At 42.9% G+C, this 22525-nt stretch overlaps 1 protein-coding gene across 11 annotated transcripts in view; it reads right to left on the reverse strand.

Annotated features, from left to right (window-relative positions):
• The window catches only part of LOC139749356 (histidine protein methyltransferase 1 homolog), a 112766-nt gene that overhangs the window by 81915 nt on the left and 8326 nt on the right, over window positions 1–22525 (reverse strand). The gene's annotated exons all lie outside the window — the stretch shown is intronic.

Here is a 22525-nt window from a genome sequence, read left to right on the forward strand (position 1 = left end):
AATCATCTTAATTTCTATTATGATATACACACATTTATATTTCATCATCATATGTAGGTACATCCTACAGCAGGAGAATCTACAAAAACAGTATAATGTACTGTGGTGTATCACTTAAAATTCTATCAAGATAATGACACTTTTACTTCATTATTATATGCATGTATAGCCAATACTGGAAGCTTATATGGGAAGGTGAGCAAGAAAAAGGTAGGATGGAATCACTGCTCAGAGACTGGTTGAGTAAGGAGGCAACAAAGTGCTTGGATGATTTTATATATGCCTACTTCCACATGGCAAATGGAAGGCAATAGTTCCCAGTAAATTTGATTCCATTCATAATTTCTACTCTTACACTAAAAGAGAAATAGGGGATCAAAGGTAAAATACTAAGGAATACTTATGGATGGGGTTGTTAGGGAGGTGAATGCAAGAGTTTTGGAAAGAGGGGCAAGTATGAAGTCTGTTGGGGATGAGAGAGCTTGGGAAGTGAGTCAGTTGTTGTTCGCTGATGATACAGCGCTGGTGGCTGATTTATGTGAGAAACTGCAGAAGCTGGTGACTGAGTTTGGTAAAGTGTGTGAAAGAAGAAAGTTAAGAGTAAATGTGAATAAGAGCAAGGTTATTAGGTACAGTAGGGTTGAGGGTCAAGTCAATTGGGAGGTAAGTTTGAATGGAGAAAAACTGGAGGAGGTGAAGTGTTTTAGATATCTAGGAGTGGATCTGGCAGTGGATGGAACAATGGAAGCGGAAGTGGATCATAGGGTGGAGGAGGGGGCGAAAATTCTGGGAGCCTTGAAGAATGTGTGGAAGTCGAGAACATTATCTCAGAAAGCAAAAATGGGTATGTTTGAAGGAATAGTGGTTCCAACAATGTTGTATGGTTGCGAGGCGTGGGCTATGGATAGAGTTGTGCGCAGGAGGATGGATGTGCTGGAAATGAGACGTTTGAGGACAATGTGTGGTGTGAGGTGGTTTGATCGAGTAAGTAACGTAAGGGTAAGAGAGATGTGTGGAAATAAAAAGAGCGTGGTTGAGAGAGCAGAAGAGGGTGTTTTGAAGTGGTTTGGGCACATGGAGAGAATGAGTGAGGAAAGATTGACCAAGAGGATATATGTGTCGGAGGTGGAGGGAGCGAGGAGAAGTGGGAGACCAAATTGGAGGTGGAAAGATGGAGTGAAAAAGATTTTGTGTGATCGGGGCCTGAACATGCAGGAGGGTGAAAGGAGGGCAAGGAATAGAGTGAATTGGATCAATGTGGTATACCGGGGTTGACGTGCTGTCAGTGGATTGAATCAGGGCATATGAAGTGTCTGGGGTAAACCATGGAAAGCTGTGTAGGTATGTATATTTTGCGTGTGTGGACGTATGTATATACATGTGTATGAGGATGGGTTGGGCCATTTCTTTCGTCTGTTTCCTTGCGCTACCTCGCAAACGCGGAAGACCGGCAAAAAAAAAAAAAAAAACTTTGCCAGCCTCCGAATCCAAATAATATTACTTGATATTTATGTGGTGGAATGGGAATGGAAGGAATGGGATGTATTTAGGGAAGCAGTGATGGCTTGCGCAAAAGATGCTTGTGGCATGAGAAGCATGGGAGGTGGGCAGATTAGAAAGGGTAGTGAGTGGTGGGATGAAGAAGTAAGATTGTTAGTGAAAGAGAAGAGAGAGGCATTTCGACGATTTTTGCAGTGAAATAATGCAAATGAGTGGGAGATGTATAAAAGAAATAGGAAGGAGGTCAAGAGAAAGGTGCAAGAGGTGAAAAAGAGGGCAAATGAGAGTTGGAGTGAGAGAGAATCATCAGATTTTAGGGAGAATAAAAAGATGTTTTGGAAGGAGGTAAATAAAGTGTGTAAGACAAGGGAGCAAATGGGAACTTCAGTGAAGGGGGCTAATGGGGAAGTGATAACAAGTAGTGGTGATGTGAGAAGGAGATGGAGGATGTATTTTGAAGGTTTGTTGAATGTGTTTGATGATAGAGTGACAGATACAGGGTGTTTTGGTCAAGGTGGTGTACAAAGTGAGAGGGTTAGGGAGAATGATTTGGTAAACGGAGAAGAGGTAGTAAAAGCTTTGCGGAAGATGAAAGCTGGCAAGGCAGCGAGTTTGGATGGTATTGCAGTGGAGTTTATCAAAAAAAAAAGGGTGACTTTTGTTGACTGGTTGGTAAGGTTATTTAATGTATGTATGACTCATGGTGAGGTGCCTGAGGATTGGCGGAATGCTTGCATAGTGCCATTGTACAAAGGCAAATGGGATAAAAGTGAGTGCTCAAATTACAGAGGCATAAGTTTGTTGAGTATTCCTGGGAAATTATATGGGAGGGTATTGATTGAGAGGGTGAAGGCATGTACAAAGCATCAGATTGGGGAAGAGCAGTGTGGTTTCAGAAGTGGTAGAGGATGTGTGGATCAGGTGTTTGCTTTGAAGAATGTATGTGAGAAATACTTAGAAAAGCAAATGGATTTCCATGTAGCATTCATGGATCGGGAGAAGGCATATGATAGAGTTGATAGAGAGGCTCTGTGGAAGGTATTAAGAATATATGGTGTGGGAGGCAAGCTGTTAGAAGCAGTGAAAAGTTTTTATCGAGGATGTAAGGCATGTGTACGTGTAGGAAGAGAGGAGAGTGATTGGTTCTCAGTAAATGTAGGTTTGCAGCAGGGGTGTGTGATGTCTCCATGGCTGTTTAATTTGTTTATGGATGGGGTTGTTAGGGAGGTGAATGCAAGAGTTTTGGAAAGAGGGGCAAGTATGCAGTCTGTTGTGGATGAGAGAGCTTGGGAAGTGAGTCAGTTGTTGTTCGCTGATGATACAGCACTGGTGGCTGATTCGTGTGAGAAACTGCAGAAGCTGGTGACTGAGTTTGGTAAAGTGTGTGAAAGAAAGAAGCTGAGAGTAAATGTGAATAAGAGCAAGCTTATTAAATACAGTAGGGTTGAGGGACAAGTCAATTGGGAGGTAAGTTTGAATGGAGAAAAACTGGAGGAAGTGAAGTGTTTTAGATATCTGGGAGTGGATTTAGCAGTGGATGGAACCATGGAAGCGGAAGTGAATCATAGGGTGGGGGAGGGGGCAAAAGTTCCGGGAACGTTCAAGAATGTGTGGAAGTCGAGAACATTATCTCGGAAAGCAAAAATGGGTATGTTTGAAGAAATAGTGGTTCCAACAATGTTATGTGGTTGCGAGGTGTGGCCTATAGACAGAGTTGTGCGGAGGAGGGTGGATGTGCTGGAAATGGGATGTTTGAGGACAATATATGGTGTGAGATGGTTTGATTGAGTAAGTAATGAAAGAGTAAGAGAGATGTGTGGTAATATACAGAGTGTGGTTGAGAGAGCAGAAGACAGTGTTTTGAAATGGTTTGGTCACATGGAGAGAATGAGTGAGGAGAGACCGACAAAGAGGATATATGTGTCAGAGGTGGAGGGAACGAGGAGAAGTGGGAGACCATATTGGAGGTGGAAAGATGGAGTGAAAAAGATTTTGAGCGATCAGGGCCTGAACATGCAGGAGGGTGAAAGGACTGCAAGGAATAGAGTGAATTGGAATGATGTGGTATCAATTGAAGTGCTGTCAATTGATTGAACCAGGGCATGTGAAGCGTCTGGGGTAAACCATGGAAAGTTTTGTGGGGCCTGGATGTGGAAAGGGAGCTGTGATTTCAGTGCTTTATACATGACAGCTAGAGACTGAGTGTGAACAAATGTGGCCTTTGTTGTCTTTTCCTAGCGCTACCCCACGCGCATGCGGGGGGGAGGGGGTTGTCATTTCATGTGTGGCAGGGTGGCTGTGGGAATGAATAAAGGCAGCAAGTATGAATTATGTACATGTGTATTTATGTATATGTCTGTGTATGTTCATATGTGTTACTTGAAATGTATAGGTATGTATATGTGCATGTGTGGACATGTATGTATGTGTATGCGGGTGGGTTGGGCCATTCTTTCATCTGTCTCCTTGTGCTACTTTGCTGACGCAGGAGACAGCAACAAAGTATGATAAAATGATAATAAATAAATGTTCTAATAAAGAGACAACTACATATGCAAATGTGCTCATGGTTCTAAGGCTAAGAAGCTGATAAAGGAAAGCACAGAAAGAGTATATGAAGATATTGGAAGAATGTTGAGTGAAAAGTTTAGGGGAAATACGAAATTGTACTGGAAAGCTATGAAAAAGGAAAGAGGCAGATGTACGAGTGGAAATGTAAATGCGAGAAGTAATAAAGGGTAACTGCTAAATCAAGAGAAGCAAGTAAAAAGAGGATGGAAAATTATTCTAAAGTTGAAGGTGAAGCAGAAGTTGTTGCATGCATGGGTATGGAGGACACAAGGGAAAGGATCCAAGTGCAAGGGCCTATAGCAAGAAGGGAGGTGAAAAGGGCAATAATGAGTTTAAAGGTAGGAAAGGCACCTGGGATGGGTGGGATTATGCCAGAAATGTTGAAGTATGGAAGAGAAAAAGTGTGATAGAGTGAAAGTATTTGATATGTAATTTAGCATGGAAGCAGAAGATTGTGCCTGAGGATTGTGTGAAAGATGTAGTTGTTCCTTTACTTAAATTAAAAAGTGCTAAGGTTGTATGGAATACTTACAGGGCAACATGTGTGTTAAGTAAACCAGGAGCATATGCAAGAATGTTGACTGATAAAGTGATGGAAGTGACTGAGTGCAGAATGAGTCAAGAGCAAGTGGGTTTTAGAGAGGGTAGAGGATGTGAGGATCAGATGTTTTCGGTGAGAATAACTGTGAAAAAGATATAACAAAAGGTAAGAAGCCATGTGTAGTTCTTATGAATCTGGAGAAATTGACTGACAGAGTTGAATGGATTGGTTCAATGGATGTGTTAAGGATATACTGGGTAGGGGGAAAACTGTTGGATATGTGAAAGTTTTCAAAAGAGGAGCAAATTGCTGTGTACGAGTGAATGGAGACTTGAGAAAAAGTTACAGAATAAATGTGGGTGTGAGGCAGGGCTGATGATGTCACTGTGGCTTTTAAAAACACACACACACACACACACACACATACACACACACACACACACACACACACACACATATATATCCCTTGGGATAAGGGAGAAATAATACTTCCCACGTATTCCCCGCATGTCGTAAAAGGCAACTAAAGGGGATGGGGGGTAGAAACCCTCCCCTCCTTGTATCTCAACTTTCTAAAAGGGGAAACAAGGAGTCATGCGGGGAGTGCTCATCCTCCTCGAAGGATCAGACTGGGGTGTCTAAATGTGTGTGGATGTAACCAAGATGAGAAAAAAGGAAAGATAGGTAGTATATATTTGAGGAAAGGAACCTGGATGTTATGGCTCTGAGTGAAACGAAGCTCAAAGATAAAGGTGAAGAGTAGTTCAGGAATGTCTTGAGAGTAAAATAAGGGGTTGGTGAGAGGACAAGAGCAAAGGAAGAAGTAGCACTACACCTGAAGCAGGAGTTGTGGAAGTATGGGAAAGAGTGTAAGAAAGTAAACTCTAGATTGATATGGGTAAAACTGAAAGTGAATGGAGAGACATGGGTGATAAATGGTGCCTATGCACCTGGTCATGAGAAGAGAGATCATGAGAGGGAAGTGTTCTGGGAGCAGCTCAGTGAATGTGTTAACAGATATGATACACAAGACTGGGTTATAGTGATGGGTGATTTGAATGCAAAGGTGGGTAATGTGGAAGTTGAGGGTATAATTGATGTACATGGGGTGTCCAGTGTTGAAATGAAAATGGTGAAGAGTTTGTAGATTTGTGTGCTGAAAAAGGACTGGTAATTGGGAAAACTGGTTTAAAAAGAGAGATATATGTATGTATACATATGTAAGTAGGAGAGATGGCCAGAGAGCATTATTAGATCATGTGTTAATTGACAGGCATGTGAAAGAGAGACTTTTGGATGTTAATGCGCTGAGAGGGGCAACTGGAGGGATATCAGATCATTATCTAGTGGAGGTGTCAGATCATTATCTAGTGGAGGCAAAGGTGAAGATTTGTAGAGGTTTTCAGAAAAGAAGAGAGAATGTTGGGGTGAAGAGAGTGGTGAGAGTAAGTGAGCTTGGAAAGGAGACTTGTGCGAGGAAGTACCAGGAGAGATTGAGCGCAGAATGGAAAAAAGTAAGCAAATGACATAAGGGTACTGGGGGAGGAATGGGATGTATTTCGGGAAGCAGTAATGGCTTGCACAAAAGATGCATGTGGCATGAGAAGCATGGGAGATGGGCAGATTAGAAAGGGTAGTGAGTGGTGGGATGAAGAAGTAAGATCGTTAGTGAAAGAGAAGAGAGAGGCGCATGGAAGATTTTTGAAGGAAAGTAGTATGAATGACTGAGAGATGTATAAAAGAAAGAGGCAGGAGGTCAAGAGAAAGGTGCAAGAGGTGAAAAAGAGGGCAAATGAGAGTTGGGGTGAGAGAGTGTTGTTAAATTTTAGGGAGAATAAAAAGATGTTTTGGAAGGAGGCAAATAAAGTGCGCAAGACAAGAGAACAAATGGGAACATTGGTGAAGGGGGGTAATGGAAAGGTAATAACAAGTAGTGGTGAAGTGAGAAGGATATGGAGTGAGTATTTTGAAGGTTTGTTGAACATGTTTGATGACAGAGTGGCAGATATAGGGTGTTTTGGTAGAGGTGGTGTGCGAAGTGAGAGGGCCAGGGAGAATGATTTGGTAAACAGATAAGAGGCAGTGAAAGCTTTGCGGAAGATGAAAGCTGGCAAGGCGGCGGGTTTCGATGGTACTGCAGCGGAATTTATCAAAAACGGGGGTGGCTGTGTTGTTGACTGGTTGGTGAGGATATTCAATGTATGTATAGTTCATGGTGAAGTGCCTGAGGATTGGCGGAATGCAGGCATAGTGCTATTGTATAAAGGCAAAGGGGATAAAGGTGAGTATTACAGATGTATAAGTTTGTTGAGTATTCCTGGGAAATTATATGGAAGGGTATTGATTGAGAGGGTGAAGGCATGTACAGAGCATCAGATTCGGGAGGAGCAGTGTGGTTTCAGAAGTGGTAGAGGATGTGTGGATCAGGTGTTTGCTTTGAAGAATGTATGTGAGAAATACTTAGAAAAACAGAAGGATTTGTATGTAGCATTTATGAATCTGGAGAAGGCATATGATAGAGTTGATTGAGATGCTCTGTGGAAGATATTAAGAGTGTGTGGTGTGGGAGGTAAGTTGCTAGAAGCAGTGAAATGTTTTTATCATTGTGTAAGGCATGTGAACGAGTAGGAAGAGAGGAAAGTAATTGGTTCCCAGTAAATGTTGGTTTGCGGCAGGGGTGCGTGATGTCTCCATGGTTGTTTGATTTGTTTATACGTGGGGTTGTTAGGGAGGTGAATGCAACTGTTTTGAAGAGAAGGGCAAGTATGCAGTCTGCTGTGGATAAGAAGGCTTGGGAAGTGAGTCAGTCGTTATTCGCTGATGATACAGCACTGTTGGTGTATTTGGGTGAGAAACTGCAGAAGCTGGTGAATGAGTTTGGTAAAGTGTGTGAATGAAGAAAGCTGAGAGTAAATGTGAATAAGAGCAAAATTATTAGGTTCAGTAGGGTTGAGAAACAAATGAATTGGGAGGCAAGTTTGAATGGAGAAAAACTGGAGGAAATGAAGTGTTTTAGATATCTGGGAGTGGATTCGGCAGCGGATGGAGCCACAGAAGTGGAAGTGATTCACAGGGTGGGGGAGGGGGCGAAGGTTCTGGGACCGTTGAAATGGGTATGTTTGAAGGAATAGTGGTTCCAACTATGTTATATCGTCATGAGGCATGGGCTACAGATAAGGTTGTGTGGAGGAGGGTAGATGTATTGGAAATGAGATGTTTGAGGTCAATATGTGGTGTGAGGTGGTTTGATCATGTGAGTAATGAAAAGGTTAGAGAGATATGTGGTAATAAAAAAAAAGTGTGGTTGAGAGAGCAGAAGAGGGTGTATTGAAATGGTTTGGTCACGTGGAGAGAATGAGTGAGGAAAGATTGACAAAGAGGACATATGTGTCAGAGGGGGAGGGAATGAGAAGTGGGAGACCAAACTGGAGGTGGAGGGATGCAGCAAAAAAGATTTTGAGCAATCGGGGCCTGACCATACACGAGAGTGAAAGGCGTGCAAGGCATAGAATGAATTGGAACAATGGGGTATCCTGGGGTCCACGTGCTGTCAATGGATTGAACCAGGGCATGTGAAGTGTCTGGGGTAAACCTTGAAAAGTTTTGTGGGGCCTAGATGAGGAAAGGGAGCAGTGGTTTCGGTGCATTACATATGACAGCTAGAGACTGAATGTGAATGAATGTGGCCCTTGTTGTCTTTTCCTAGTGCTACTTCACGTGCGCACGGGGGAAGGGAGGTGCCATTTCATGTATGGCGGAGAAGCAATGGGAATGGATGAAGGTAGCATGTATGAATATGTACATGTGTATATATGTATTTGTCTGTGCATGTATATGTATGTATATGTTGAAATCTATACGTATGTATATGTGTGTGTGTGGGCATTTATGTATATACGTGTATGTGGGTGGGTTGGGGCATTCTTTCATCAGTCTCTTGCTACCTCACTACTGCGGGAGACGGCAACAAAGTATAATAAAATAAATATAAATGAATACAAAAAAAGATTTTTTGGAAGGAGGTGAATAACATGCATAAGATAAGAGAACAAATGGGAACACTGGCGAAGGGGGCAAGTGGAGAAGTAATAACAAGTAGTGGTGAAGTGAGAATCAGATGGAGTGAGTATTTTGAAGGTTTGGGAGGTAAGATGCTAGAAGCAGTGAAAAGTTTTTACTAAGGATGTAAGGTATGTGTATGAATAGGAAGAGAGGAGAGTGATTGATTCCCAATAAATGCTGGTCTGAGGCAGGGGTGTGTGATGTCCCCATGGTTGTTTAATTCATTTATGGAGGGAGTGGATAGGGAGGTAAATGCAAGAGTTTTGGAGATGGGGTGAGTATGCAGTCAGTTGCGGATGAGAGGGCTTGGGAAGTGAGTCATTTGTTGTTCACCGATGATACAGTTCTAGTGGCTGATTCATGTGAGAAACTGCAAAAGTTGGTGGCTGAGTTAAGAAAAGTGTGTGAAAGGAGAAAGTTGAGAGTAAATGTGAATAAGATCAAAGTCATTAGGTTCAATAGGGTTGAGGGCGAAGTTAATTGGGATATAAGTTTGAATGGAGAAAAATTGTAAGAAGTGAAATGTTTTAGATATCTGGGAGAGGACTTAGCAGCAGATAGAACCATGGAAGCGAAAGTGAGTCACAGGGTGGGGGAGGGAGTGAAGGTTCTGGGAGCCATGAAGAAAGCATGGAAGGAGAGAACATTATCTCGGAGCAAAAATGGGTATGTTTAAAAGAAAAATAGTTCCAATAATGTTATAGGGTTGTAAGGAGGAGGGTGGATGTGTTGGAAATGAAATGTTTGAGGACAATATGTGGAGTGAGGTGGTTTGATCGAGTAAGTAATGTAAGGGTAAGAGAGATGCGTGGACATATGCAGAGAGTGAGTGAGGAAAGATTGACAAAGAGGACATATATAAATGGTCTGGCATCCTATTTCTCTCTTGTGCCTTCGATGTGATTATTATACAAAAGTGCACTTGGGAACTTATTGTGTTTCATTTTCCCCGTGGATTCACAGGAATATGTATATATATATTTATTTGTATTTATTTATTTTGCTTTGTCGCTGTCTCCCGCGTTAGCGAGGTAGCGCAAGGAAACAGACGAAAGAATGGCCCAACCCACCCACATACACATGTATATACATATAAGTCCACACATGCAAATATACATACCTATACATCTCAATGTACACATATATATACACAAATAGACATATACATATATACACATGTACATAATTCATACTGTCTGCCTTTATTAATTCCCATTGCCACCCCACCACACATGGAATAACAACCCCCTCCCCCCTCATGTGTGCGAGGTAGCACTAGGAAAAGACAACAAAGGCCCCATTCGTTCACACTCAGTCTCTAGCTGTCATGTAATAATGCCCGAAACCACAGCTACCTTTCCACATCCAGGCCCCACAGAACTTTCCATGGTCTACCCCAGACGCTTCACATGCCCTGGTTCAATCCATTGACAGCATGTCGACCCCAGTATACCACATCGTTCCAATTCACTCTATTCCTTTCATGCCTTTCACCCTCCTGCATGTTCAGGCCCCGATCACTCAAAATCTTTTTCACTCCATCTTTCCACCTCCAATTTGGTCTCCCACTTCTCTTCGTTCCCTCCACCTCAGACACATATATCCTCTTGGTCAATCTTTCCTCACTCATTCTCTCCATGTGACCAACCATTTCAAAACACCCTCTTCTGCTCTCTCAACCACACTCCTTTTATTTCCACACATCTCTCTTACCCTTATATTACATACTCGATCAAACCACCTCACACCACACATTGTCCTCAAACATCTCATTTCAAGCACATCCACCCTCCTGTGCACAACTCTATCCATAGCCCAAGCCTTGCAGCCATACAACATTGTTGGAACCACTATTCCTTCAAACATGCCCATTTTTGCTTTCAGAGATAATGTTCTCGATTTCCAAAAATTATTCAAGGCTCCCAGAGTTTTCGCCCCCTCCCCCACCCTATGATTCACTTCCGCTTCCATGGTTCCATCTGCTGCCAGATCCACTCCCAGATATCTAAAACACTTTACTTCCTCCAGTTTTTCTCCATTCAAACTTACCTCCCAAATGACTTGACCCTCAACCCTACTGTACCTAATAACCTTGCTCTTATTCACATTTACTCTTAACTTTCTTCTTTCACACACTTTACCAAACTCAGTCACCAGCTTCAGCAGTTTCTCACATGAATCGGCCACCAAGGATGTATCATCAGTGAACAACAACTGACTCACTTCCCAAGCTCTCTCATCCACAACAGACTGCATACTTGCCCCTCTTTCCAAAACTCTTACATTCACATCCCTAACAACCCCATCCATAAACAAATTAAACAACCATGGAGACATCACACACCCCTGCCACAAACCTACATTCACTGTGAACCAATCACTTTCCTCTCTTCCTACATGTACACGTGCCTTACATCCTCGATAAAAACTTTAACTTTTCACTGCTTCTAACAACTTGCCTAACACACCATATATTCTTAATATCTTCCACAGAGCATCTCTATCAACTCTATCATATGCCTTCTCCAGATCCATAAATGCTACATTATTCAAAGCATTCTTCAAAGCAAACACCTGATCCACACATCCTCTACCACTTCTGAAACCACACTGCTCTTCACCAGTCTGATGCTCGGTACATGCCTTCACCCTCTCAATCGATACCCTCCCATATAATTTACCAGGAATACTCAACAAACTTATACCTCTGTAATTTGAGCACTCACTCTTATCCCGTTTGCCTTTGTACAATGGCACTATGCAAGCATTTCGCCAATTCTCAGGCACCTCACCATGAATCATACATACATTAAATAACCTTACCAGTCAACAATACAGTCACCCCCTTTTTTAATAGATTCCACTGCAATACCATCCAAACCTGCTGCCTTGCTGGCTTTCATCTTCCGCAAAGCTTTTACTACCTCTTCTCTGTTTACCAAATCATTTTCCCTAACCCTCTCACTTTGCACACCACCTCAACCAAAACACCCTATATCTGACACTCTATCATCAAACACATTCAACAAACCTTCAAAATACTCACTCCATCTCCTTCTCGCATCACCACTACTTGTTATCACCTTCCCATTAGCCCCCTTCACTGAAGTTCCCATTTGCTCCCTTGTCTTACACACTTTATTTACCTCCTTCCAAAACATCTTTTTATTCTCCCTAAAATTTAATGATACTCTCTCACCCCAACTCTCATTTGCCCTCTTTTTCACCTCTTGCACCTTCCTCTTGACCTCCTGCCTCTTTCTTTTATACATCTCACACTCATTTGCATTTTTTCCCTGCAAAAATTGTCCAAATGCCTCTCTCTTCTCTGTCACTAATAATCTTACTTCTTCATCCCACCACTCACTACCCTTTCTAATCAACCCACCCCCCACGCTTCTCATGCCACAAGAATCTTTTGCGCAAGCCATCACTGCTTCACTAAATACATCCCATTCCTCCCCCACTCCCCTTACCTCCTTTGTTCTCACCTTTTTCCATTCTGTAATCAGTCTCTCCTGGTACTTCCTCACACAAGTCTCCTTTCCAAGCTCACTTACTCTCACCACTCTCTTCACCCCAACATTTTCTCTTCATTCTGAAAACCCCTACAAATCTTCACCTTCGCTCCACAAGATAATGATCAGACATCCCTCCAGTTGCACCTCTCAGCACATTAACATCTTTCACGCGCCTATCAATTAACAAGTAATCCAATAATGCTCTCTGGCCATGTCTCCTACTTACATACGTATACTTATGTATATCTCACTTTTTAAACCAGGTATTCCCAATCACCAGTCCTTTTTCAGCACATAAATCTACAAACTCTTCACCATTTCCATTTACAACACTGAACACCCCATGTATACCAATTATTCCCTCAACTGCCACATTACTCATCTTTGCATTCAAATCACACATCACTATAAACCGGTCTTGTGCATCAAAACCACTAACACACTCATTCAGCTGCTCCCAAAACACTTGCCTCTCATGATCTTTCTTCTCATGCCCAGGTGCATATGCACCAATAATAACCCATCTCTCTCCATCAACTTTCAGTTTTACCCATATCAATCTAGAGTTTACTTTGTTACACTCTATCACATACTCCCACAACTTCTGTTTCAGGAATAGTGCTACTCCTTTCCTTGCTCTTGTCCGCTCACTAACCCCTGACTTTACTCCCAAGACATTCCCAAACCACTCTTCCCCTTTACCCTTGAGCTTCATTTCACTCAGAGCCAAAACATCCAGGTTCCTTTCCTTAAACATACTATCTATCTCTCCTTTTTTCTAATCTTGGTTACTTCCACACACATTTAGACACCCCAATCTGAGCCTTCGAGGAGGATGAGCACTCCCCGCGTGACTCCTTCTTCTGTTTTCCCTTTTAGAAAGTTAAAATACAAGGAGGGGAGGGTTTCTGGCCCCCCGCTCCCATCCCCTTTAGTCGCCTTCTATGACACATGAGGAATGCGTGGGAAGTATTCCTTCTCCCCTATCCCAAGGTGTATATATATATATATATATATATATTTTTTTTTTTTTTTTTTTTTTTTTTTTTTATACTTTGTCGCTGTCTCCCGCGTTTGCGAGGTAGCGCAAGGAAACAGACGAAAGAAATGGCCCAACCCCCCCCCCCATACACATGTACATACACACGTCCACACACGCAAATATACATACCTACACAGCTTTCCATGGTTTACCCCAGACGCTTCACATGCCTTGATTCAATCCACTGACAGCACGTCAACCCCTGTATACCACATGACTCCAATTCACTCTATTCCTTGCCCTCCTTTCACCCTCCTGCATGTTCAGGCCCCGATCACACAAAATCTTTTTCACTCCATCTTTCCACCTCCAATTTGGTCTCCCTCTTCTCCTCGTTCCCTCCACCTCCGACACATATATCCTCTTGGTCAATCTCTCCTCACTCATTCTCTCCATGTGCCCAAACCATTTCAAAACACCCTCTTCTGCTCTCTCAACCACGCTCTTTTTATTTCCACACATCTCTCTTACCCTTACGTTACTTACTCGATCAAACCACCTCACACCACACATTGTCCTCAAACATCTCATTTCCAGCACATCCATCCTCCTGCGCACATCTCTATCCATAGCCCACGCCTCGCAACCATACAACATTGTTGGAACCACTATTCCCTCAAACATACCCATTTTCGCTTTCCGAGATAATGTTCTCGACTTCCACACATTTTTCAAGGCTCCCAAAATTTTCGCCCCCTCCCCCACCCTATGATCCACTTCCGCTTCCATGGTTCCATCCGCTGACAGATCCACTCCCAGATATCTAAAACACTTCACTTCCTCCAGTTTTTCTCCATTCAAACTCACCTCCCAATTGACTTGACCCTCACCCCTACTGTACCTAATAACCTTGCTCTTATTCACATTTACTCTCAACTTTCTTCTTCCACACACTTTACCAAACTCAGTCACCAGCTTCTGCAGTTTCTCACATGAATCAGCCACCAGCGCTGTATCATCAGCGAACAACAACTGACTCACTTCCCAAGCTCTCTCATCCCCAACAGACTTCATACTTGCCCCTCTTTCCAGGACTCTTGCATTTACCTCCCTTACAACCCCATCCATAAACAAATTAAACAACCATGGAGACATCACACACCCCTGCCGCAAACCTACATTCACAACCCCATATATATATATATATATATATATATATATATATATATATATATATATATATATATATATATATATGTATATATATTTTTTTTTTGCTTTGTCGCTGTCTCCCGCATTTGCGAGGTAGCGCAAGGAAACAGAAGAAAGAAATGGCCCAACCCACCCCCATACACATGTATATACATACGTCCATACACGCAAATATACATACCTACACAGCTTTCCATGGTTTACCCCAGATGCTTCACATGCCCTGATTCAATCCACTGACAGCACGTCAACCCCGGTATACCACATCGATCCAATTCATTCTATGCCTTGCCCTCCTTTCACCCTCCTGCATGTTCAGGCCCCGATAACACAAAATCTTTTTCACTCCATCTTTCCAACTCCAATTTGGTCTCCCACTTCTCCTCGTTCCCTCCACCTCCAACACATATATCCTCTTGGTCAATCTTTCCTCACTCATTCTCTCCATGTGCCCAAACCATTTCAAAACACCCTCTTCTGCTCTCTCAACCACGCTCTTTTTATTTCCACTCATCTCTCTTACCCTTACGTTACTTACTCGATCAAACCACCTCACACCACATATTGTCCTCAAACATCTCATTTCCAGTACATCCATCCTCCTGCGCACAACTCTATCCATAGCCCACGCCTCGCAACCATACAACATTGTTGGAACTACTAATCCTTCAAACATGCCCATTTTTGCTTTCCGAGATAATGTTCTCGACTTCCACACATTCTTCAAGGCTCCCAGGATTTTCGCCCCCTCCCCCACCCTATGATCCACTTCCGCTTCCATGGTTTCATCCGCTGCCAGATCCACTCCCAGATATCTAACACTTTCCTTCCTCCAGTTTTTCTCCATTCAAACTTACCTCCCAATTGACTTGACCCTCACCCCTACTGTACCTAATTACCTTGCTCTTATTCACATTTACTCTTAACTTTCTTCTTTCACACACTTTACCAAACTCAGTCACCAGCTTCTGCAGTTTCTCACATGAATCAGCCACCAGCGCTGTATCATCAGCTCACAACAACTGACTCACTTCCCAAGCTCTCTCATCCCCAACAGACTTCATACTTGCCCCTCTTTCCAAAACTCTTGCATTCACCTCCCTAACAACCCCATCCATAAACAAATTAAACAACCATGGAGACATCAGACACCCCTGCCGCAAACCTACATTCACTAAGAACCCATCACTTTCCTCTCTTCCTACACGTACACATGCCTTACATCCTCGATATATATATATATATATATATATATTATCCCTGGGGATAGGGGAGAAAGAATACTTCCCACGTATTCCCTGCGTGTCGTAGAAGGCGACTAAAAGGGAAGGGAGCGGGGGGCTGGAAATCCTCCCCTCTCGTTTTTTTTTTAATTTTCCAAAAGAAGGAACAGAGGAGGGGACCAGGTGAGGATATTCCCTCAAAGGCCCAGTCCTCTGTTCTTAACGCTACCTCGCTATCGCGGGAAATGGCGAATAGTATGAAAAAAAAAAAAAAATATATATATATATTTTTTTTTCTTTTTTTTTGCTTTGTTGCTGTCTCCCGCGTTTGTGAGGTAGCGCAAGGAAACAGACGAAAGAAATGGCCCAACCCACCCCCATACACATGTATATACATACGTCCACACACGCAAATATACATACCTACACAGCTTTCCATGGTTTACCCCAGATGCTTCACATGCCCTGATTCAATCCACTGACAGCACGTCAACCCCAGTATACCACATCGATCCAATTCACTATATTCCTTGCCCTCCTTTCACCCTCCTGCATGTTCAGGCCCTGATCACACAAAATCTTTTTCACTCCATCTTTCCACCTCCAATTTGGTCTCCCACTTCTCCTCATTCCCTCCACCTCCGACACATATATCCTCTTGGTCAATCTTTCCTCACTCATTCTCTCCATGTGCCCAAACCATTTCAAAACACCCTCTTCTGCTCTCTCAACCACGCTCTTTTTATTTCTACACATCTGTCTTACCCTTACATTACTTATTTGATCAAACCACCTCACACCACATATTGTCCTCAAACATCTCATTTCCAGCACATCCACCCTCCTGCGCACAACTCTATCCACAGCCCACGCCTCGCAACCATACAACATTGTTGGAACCACTATTCCTTCAAACATACCCATTTTTGTTTTCGGAGATAATATTCTCGACTTCCACACATTCTTCAAGGCTCCCAGGATTTTTGCCCCCTCCCCCACCCTATGATTCACTTCCGCTTCCATGGTTCCATCCGATGCCAGATCCACTCCCAGATATCTAAAACACTTTACTTCCTCCAGTTTTTCTCCATTCAAACGTACCTCCCAATTGACTTGACCCTCAACCATACTGTACCTAATAAGCTTGCTCTTATTCACATTTACTCTTAACTTTCTTCTTTCACATACTTTACCAAACTCAGTCACCAGCTTCTGCAGTTTCTCATATGAATCAGCCATATATATATATTTTTTTTTTTTTTTTTTTTTTTTTTTTTTACTTTGTCGCTGTCTCCCGCGTTTGCTGAAAAAGGACTGGTGATTGGGAATACCTGGTTTAAAAAGCGAGATATACATAAGTATACGTATGTAAGTAGGAGACATGGCCAGAAAGCGTTATTGGATTACGTGTTAATTGACAGGCGTGCGAAAGAGAGACTTTTGGATGTTAATGTGCTGAGAGGTGCAACTGGAGGGATGTCTGATGATTATCTTGTGGAGGCGAAGGTGAAGATTTGTAGGGGTTTTCAGAAAAGAAGAGAGAATGTTGGGGTGAAGAGGGTGGTGAGAGTAAGTGAGCTTGGGAAGGAGACTTGTGTGAGGAAATAGCAGGAGAGACTGAGTACAGAAAGGAGAAAGGTGAGAACAAAGGAGGTAAGGGGAGTGGGGGAGGAATGGGATGTATTTAGGGAAGCAGTGATGGCTTGCGCAAAAGATGCTTGTGGCATGAGAAGAGTGGGAGGTGGGTTGATTAGGAAGGGTAGTGGGTGGTGGGATGAAGAGGTAAGATTATTAGTGAAAGAGAAGAGAGAGGCATTTGGATGATTTTTGCAGAGAAAAAATGCAAATGAGTGGGAGATGTATAAAAGAAAGAGGCAGGAGGTCAAGAGAAAGATGCAAGAGGTGAAAAAGAGGGCAAATGAGAGTTGGGGTGAGAGAGTATCATTAAATTTTAGGGAGAATAAAAAGATGTTCTGGAAGGAGGTAAATAAAGTGTGTAAGACAAGGGAGCAAATGGGAATTTCAGTGAAGGGGGCTAATGGGGAGGTGATAACAAGTAGTGGTGATGTGAGAAGGAGATGGAGTGAGTATTTTGAAGGTTTGTTGAATGTGTTTGATGATAGAGTGTCAGATATAGGGTGTTTTGGTCGAGGTGGTACGCAAAGTGAGAGGGTTAGGGAAAATGATTTGGCAGAGAAGAGGTAGTAAAAGCTTTGGGGAAGATGAAAGCCAGCAAGGCAGCAGGTTTGGATGGTACTGCAGTGGAATTTATTAAAAATGGGGGTGACTGTATTGTTGAATGGTTGGTAAGGTTATTTAATGTATGTATGACTCATGGTGAGGTGCCTGAGGATTGGCGGAATGCGTGCATGGTGCCATTGTACAAAGGCAAACGGGATAAGAGTGAGTGCTCAAATTACAGAGGTATAAGTTTGTTGAGTATTCCTGGGAAATTATATGGGAGGATATTGATTGAGAGGGTGAAGGCATGTATAGAGCATCAGATTGGGGAAGAGCAGTGTGGTTTCAGAAGTGGTAGAGGATGTGTGGATCAGGTGTTTGCTTTGAAGAATGTATGTGAGCAATACTTAGAAAAGCAAATGGATTTGTATGTAGCATTTATGGATCTGGAGAAGGCATATGATAGAGTTGATAGAGATGCTCTGTGGAAGGTATTAAGAATATATGGTGTGGGAGGCAAGTTGTTAGACGCAGTGAAAAGTTTTTATCGAGGATGTAAGGCATGTGTACGTGTAGGAAGAGAGGAAAGTGATTGGTTCTCAGTGAATGTAGGTTCGCGGCAGGGGTGTGTGATGTCTCCATGGTCGTTTAATTTGTTTATGGATGGGGTTGTTAGGGAGGTGAATGCAAGAGTTTTGGAAAGAGGGGCAAGTATGAAGTCTGTTGTGGATGAGAGAGCTTGGGAAGTGAGTCAGTTGTTGTGAGCTGATGATACAGCGCTGGTGGCTGATTCATGTGAGAAACTGCAGAAGCTGGTGACTGAGTTTGGTAAAGTGTGTGAAAGAAGAAAGTTAAGAGTAAATGTGAATAAGAGCAAGGTTATTAGGTACAGTAGGGTTGAGGGTCAAGTCAATTGGGAGGTAAGTTTGAATGGAGAAAAACTGGAGGAAGTAAAGTGTTTTAGATATCTGGGAGTGGATCTGGCAGTGGATGGAACCATGGAAGCGGAAGTGAATCATAGGGTGGGGGAGGGGGCGAAAGTCCTGGGAGCCTTGAAGAATGTGTGGAAGTCGAGAACATTATCTCGGAAAGCAAAAATGGGTATGTTTGAAGGAATAGTGGTTCCAATAATGTTGTATGGTTGCGAGGCGTGGGCTATGGATAGAGTTGTGCGCAGGAGGGTGGATGTGCTGGAAATGAGATGTTTGAGGACAATGTGCGGTGTGAGGTGGTTTGATCGAGTAAGTAACGTAAGGGTAAGAGAGATGTGTGGAAATAAAAAGAGCGTGGTTTAGAGAGCAGGAGGGTGTTTTGAAATGGTTTGGGCACATGGAGAGAATGAGTGAGGAAATATTGACCAAGAGGATATATGTGTCGGAGGTGGAGGGAACGAGGAGAAGTGGGAGACCAAATTGGAGGTGGAAAGATGGAGTGAAAAAGATTTTGTGTGATCGGGGCCTGAACATGCAGGAGGGTGAAAGGAGGGCAAGGAATAGAGTGAATTGGATAGATGTGGTATACCAGGGTCGACGTGCTGTCAGTGGATTGAATCAGGGCATGTGAAACGTCTGGGGTAAACCATGGAAAGTTCTGTGGGGCCTGGATGTGGAAAGGGAGCTGTGGTTTCGGGCATTATTGCATGACAGCTGGAGACTGAGTGTGAACGAATGTGGCCTTTGTAGTCTTTTCCTAGCGCTACCTCGCACACATGAGGGGGGAGGGGGATGTTATTCCATGTGTGGCGAGGTGGCGATGGGAACGAATAAAGGCAGACAGTGTGAATTGTGTGCATGTGTATATATGTATATGTCTGTACGTGTATATATATGTGTACATTGAGATGTATGGGTATGTATATTTGCGTGTGGGGACGTGTATATATATACATGTGTATGGGGTGGGTTGGGCCATTTCTATCGTCTGTTTCCTTGTGCTACCTCGCAAACGCGGGAGACAGTGACAAAGCAGAATAAATAAATAAATAAATAATACGTATCTCTGGGGATAGGAAAGAAATAATACTTCCCACGCATTATTCACATGTCGTAGAAGGTGACTAAATGGGACTGGAGCTGGGAGCTAGAAACCCTCCCCTCCTTGTATTTCAACTTTCTAAAAGGGGAAACAGAAGGAGGAGTCACGCAGGGAGTGCTCATCCTCCTCGAAGGCTCAGGTTGGGGTGTCTAAATGTGTGTGGATGTAACCAAGATGAGAAAAAAAGGAGAGGGAGGTAGTATGTTTGAGGAAAGGAACCTGGATGTTTTGGCTCTGAGTGAAACGAAGCTCAAGGGTAAAGGGGAAGAGTGGTTTGGGAATGTTTTGGGAGAAAAGTCAGGGGTTGGTGAGAGGACAAGAGCAAGGGAAGGAGTAGCACTACTCCTGAAACAGGAGTGGTGGGAGTATGTGATAAGAGTGTAAGAAAGTAAACTCTAGATTGATATGGGTAAAAGTGAAAGTGGATGGAGAGAGATTGGTGACTCGGTGCATATGCACCTGGGCATGAGAAGAAAGATCATGAGAGGCAAGTGTTTTGGGAGCAGCTGAGTGAGTATGTTAGTAGTTTTGATGCATGAGACAGAGTTATGGTGATGGGTGATTTGAATGCAAAGGTGACTTATGTGGCAGTTGAGGGAATAATTGGTGTACATGGGGTGTTCAGTGTTGTAAATGGAAATGGTGAAAAGCTTGTATATTTGTGAGCTGAAAAAGGACTTGTGATTGCAAATACCTGGTTTAAGAAGAGAGATATACATAAGTATACATACGCAAGTAGGAGAGATGGCCAGAAAGCATTATTGGCTTATGTGTTAATTGATATGTGCATGAAAGAGAGACTTTTGGATGTTAATGTGCTGAGAGATGCAATTGGAGGGGTGTCTGATCATTATCTTGTGGAGGCAAAGGTGAAGATTTGTAGGGGTTTTCAGAAAAGAAGAGAGAATGTTGGGGTGAAGAGAGTGGTGAGCATAAGTGAGCTTGGGAAGGAGACTTGTGTGAGGAAGTACCAGGAGAGAGTAAGGGCAGAATGGAAAAAGATGAGAGCAAAGGACATAAGGGGAATGGGGGAGGAATGGGATGTATTTAGGGAAGCAGTGATGGCTTGCGCAAAAGATGCTTGTGGCATGAGAAGCGTGGGAGGTAGGCAGATTAGAAAGGGTAGTAAATGGTGGGATGAAGAAGTAAGATTATTAGTGAAAGAGAAGAGAGAGGCAATATTTGCAGGGAAATAGTGCAAATGACAGGGAGATGTATAAAAGAAAGAGGCAGGAGGTCAAGAGAAAGGTGCAAGAGGTGAAAAAGAGGGCAAATGAGAGTTGGGGTGAGAGAGTATCATTAGATTTTAGGGAGATTAAAAGATGTTTTGGAAGGAGGTGAATAATGTGCGTAAGTCAAGAGAACAAATGGGAACAACAGAGAAGGGGGCTAGTGGGGAGGTGATAACAAGTAGTGGTAATGTGAGAAGGAGATGGAGTAAGTATTTCTATTTTGAAGGTTTGTTGAATGTGTTAGATGATAGTGTGGCAAATATAGGGTGTTTTGGTCGATGTGGTGTGCAAAGTGAGAGGGTTAGGAAGAATGATCTGGTAAAAAGAGAAGAGGTGGTAAAAGCTTTGTGGAAGATGAAAGCTGGCAAGGCAGTGGGTTAGGATGGTATTCATTGGAATTTATTAAAAAAGAGGGTGACTGTGTTGTTGACTTGTTGGTAAGGATATCTAATGTATGTATGACTCATGGTAAGGTGCCTCAGGATTGGCAAAATGCATGCATAGTGCCACTGTACACTGTACAAAAGCAAAGGGGATAAAGGTGAGTGCTCAAATTACAGAGGTATAAGTTTGTGCATGAAATGGGAAATTATATGGGAGGGTATTGATTGAGAGGGTGAAGGCATGTACAGAGCATCAGATTGGGGAAGAGCAGTGTGGTTTCAGAAGTGGTAAAGGATGTGTGGATGAGGTGTTTGCTTTGAAGAATGTATGTGAGAAATGCTTAGAAAAACATATGGACTTGTATGAAGCATTTATGGATCTGGAGAAGGCATATGACAGAATTGATAGAGATGCTCTGTGAAACGTATTAAGAATATATGGTGTGGGAGGCAAGTTGTTAGAAGCAGTGAAAAGTTTTTATCGAGGATGTAAGGCATGTGTATGAGCAGGAAGAGAGGAAAGAGATTGGCTCTTAGTGAATGTCGGTTTACAGCAGGGGTGCGTGATGTCTCCATGGTTGTTTAATTTGTTTATGGATGGGGTTGTTAGGGAGGTGAATGCAAGAGTTTTGGAGAGAGGGGCAAGTATGCAGTCTGTTGTGAATGAGAGAGCTTGGGAAGTGAGTCAGTTGTTGTTCGCTGATGATACAGCCCTGGTGGCTGATTCAGGTGAGAAACTGCAGAAGTTGGTGACTGAGTTTGGTAAAGTGTGCGAAAGATTAAAGCTGAGAGTAAATGTGAATAAGAGCAAGGTTATTAGGTATAGTAGGGTTGAGGGACAAGTCAATTGGGAGGTAAGTTTGAATGGAGAAAAACTGAAGGAAATTAAGTGTTTTAGATATCTGGTTGTGGATTTGGTAGCGGATGGAACCATGGAAGTGGAAAAGAGTCACAGGGTGGGGGAGGGGGACAAAATTTCCGGGAGCGTTGAAAAATGTGTGGAAGGCGAGAACATTATCTCAGAAAGCAAAAATGGGTATGTTTGAAGGAATAGTGGTTCGAACAATGCAATATGATTGTGAG

This window comes from Panulirus ornatus, chromosome 7, assembly GCF_036320965.1.
Source record: "Panulirus ornatus isolate Po-2019 chromosome 7, ASM3632096v1, whole genome shotgun sequence".
NCBI classification, from domain to species: Eukaryota; Metazoa; Arthropoda; class Malacostraca; order Decapoda; family Palinuridae; genus Panulirus; species Panulirus ornatus.